The sequence below is a fragment of the Xenopus laevis genome, chromosome 3L, assembly GCF_017654675.1.
Source record: "Xenopus laevis strain J_2021 chromosome 3L, Xenopus_laevis_v10.1, whole genome shotgun sequence".
NCBI lineage: Eukaryota > Metazoa > Chordata > Amphibia > Anura > Pipidae > Xenopus > Xenopus laevis.
Window position 1 is genome coordinate 26,809,803 of NC_054375.1, and position 2,751 is coordinate 26,812,553.

At 42.7% G+C, this 2,751-nt stretch overlaps 1 pseudogene; it reads right to left on the minus strand.

Annotated features, from left to right (window-relative positions):
* Positions 1 to 492: 492 nt before the first annotated feature.
* Positions 493 to 656, minus strand: LOC121401743 (annotated as a pseudogene).
* Positions 657 to 2,751: the final 2,095 nt, after the last annotated feature.

Consider the following 2,751-nt stretch of genomic DNA (forward strand, 5'->3'; position numbering starts at 1 on the left):
AGGGGATCTCCTTTATCCCTGACCTCCCCAGCCATACGGCCCGCAAGTGTCTTCAGATCCTGTAAGGCTGTAAGGCTATGGGGGTCCCTTCATTTTTCTCCCTCCAGCCTGAAGGCATATAAGGGGTTTAAATAAATAAATGGTCCTTTGAAGAGGGCCCAAAAACTTTGCGCCTACTGCAGGGCAGGGGGAGGATGGAGTCTAATGGCCACACATCTGCCCCTAGATCTGTGCTTTGACCTGGAGTCTATTGCATGGCAATCTAAAAAATGCAAAAAATGCCAGGGGTAAAAATATAATAAATAAAATAAAATCATAAAAAGGGTGGTAGTATACTGCCCCAGCATACTGGCTGATTTTAACATTTATTTGGGGTTAAAAAGCAATGTGCAAAATTGAAAGTGCTTGGGGTGCAAAAGTGCCAGTGCATAGGGTGTCATTCTTCACCAGTGATCTTCTGGCACCCTAGGTTTACAAGGCCTGGGGCGCATTCTTGGTTGCAATAAAAAATACAGGGTATTTGGCCAGAGGATCAAATGCTTCTTTGCCCTCCATCAGTGGATGGTGGCTTCCATATCTCCGTTAGCTAGAATGCACCCACCCACTAATAAGCACAGATACTACTCTTGATCTTAGCCAAAAGGCTGAGAAACAATACTATTAATAGCAGAGAGAAATGGGTCAATATGTCCTATTTATAAATTCCTATTTTTATTATCCTTTTGTGTAGAGAGCTGTCTTTAGGCCCTATACCAGATGGGATATTCCTGATGCTAATAAAACTTACCTGCCATGGACCCTTTGGCACAAACGCTTTTTCTCCGTCCAAAACACACAGTGAACTCCCTGAGGCACAGGAGGATTTGCTTAGCTTTGGATAAGCAGGAGGTGAAGCTCCAAAAGATGTTTTCAGGGTTGCATATTATTTTGCATATAGTTTCTGGCTGTGGGAAGTAGCATAGCAGCTTTTTACCATATAAAATATACAGTGGTGCTTGAACTTTTGTGAACCTTCTGCATAAAATATGATATAAAGTGTGATCTGTTTCTCATGCAAGTGCTAAAACTAGATAAGGAAAATAATCCTTGTTCATTGATCAAGGTATTTTGTCTGGCAGATGTATATAAAAACTCGTCTACCACCCTCATTCAGCAATCAGTGTAACTTGGAGGACTTTTAGCCTATTCTTCCATACAGAACAGCTTTAACTCAGGGATGTTAATGGGCCTCATGATCTGCTCTGTGTTCTGCCAGACCAATTCTTTATAACCATTGTTTGGTAGATCGGCCTGTGTGTTTAGGGTTGTTGTCTTACTGCCGGACCAACTTTCTCTTGACCTTCTTGAGCTTCAGTTCACGGACAGATACCCTAATATTTTGCTGCATAATTTGCTGGTACCATTCAGAATATTCATCAATAATGGCAAGCTTTCCTGGTCCAGAGGCCGCAAACCAGGCCCAAACCATGATTCTGCCACCACTATGTCTTACATATGGGATAATGTTCTTACGCTGGAATGCAGTGTTTGACTTTTATTAAACATAATGCTTTAAAGGAGAAGGAAAGGTAAAAACTAAGTAAGCCTTATCAGAAAGGTCCATGTAAATATACCAGTAAACCCCCAAAGTAGTGCTGCTCTGAATCTCCTGTCAAAAGAAACACTGCATTTCTTTCCTTCTATTGTGTACACATGGGCTTCTGTATCAGACTTCCTGCCTTCATCTTAAACCTCATTGCCCTGGGCAAGAGCATGCTCAGTTTGCTCCTCTCCCCCCCCCTCCCCCCCTTCTCTACTGTAATCTGAGCCCAGAGCAGGGAGAGACTCAGGCAGGAAGTGATGTCACACCACATTAATACTGCGGCTCCTATCCTAAACAAACAGAGTTTCTAGAGCTTTTTACTCAGGTATGGTAAAACATTCTACAGAATAAATATAGCATTCTAGCTTGCACTATTGCAGCTAATCTATTGGCAATAAAATGCCTCCGTAGCTTTCCTTCTCCTTTAAGCAAAAAAGTTCTACTTTGGTCTAATCTATCCACATTGCATTCTTCCAATAGATTTCTAACTTACCCACATGGACTTTAGTCAACTAAGATGGGCACAGTGGCATGGGCACAACTAAATATTACAGGACCCACAGCAAATTGTAGGACCCCAACATATCCAGAGGCTGTCCTGATTAGTGATGGGCGAATTTGCGCCGTTTCGCTTCGCCAAAATTCTCGAAACGGTGAAAAATTTGCAAATTGGCGCCGGCATCTCATTTTTGACACTGGCGTCCATTTTTGACGCCCGCGTCCGGTTTTTTGATGCCAGCAAATTTTTGTGGTCTTTTCGCGAACTTATGCAACGCCCGCGAATCACGCAAATCCGCCTGCCGAATAAATTCGCCCAACACTAGTCCTGATTTATCAATATATAAAATTGCTCTTTATTTGGACCTCATCTGGTCCCTTATACCTCCTGGGCCCATCTGTAGCCACAGGGTCTGCTTCCTCTGTAGTTACTCCACTGAATACGCAGCAACATTTGTTTTGGGTAGTAGTGGATTTCTTCTTGTAACCCTGCCATGAACAGGGTTACAGTTTTTACTATAATGATGGACTTATGAACACCTGTCCTCGAGGCCTTTAGTTCCTTAGATGTTAACCCGAGGCCTCCTGAAATGTTACATGCTTTGCTCTTGGTTTGTCATGTAGATGGTAACAACTGAATTGTCTCCAGTAGTACATGATCTGTGAACCGG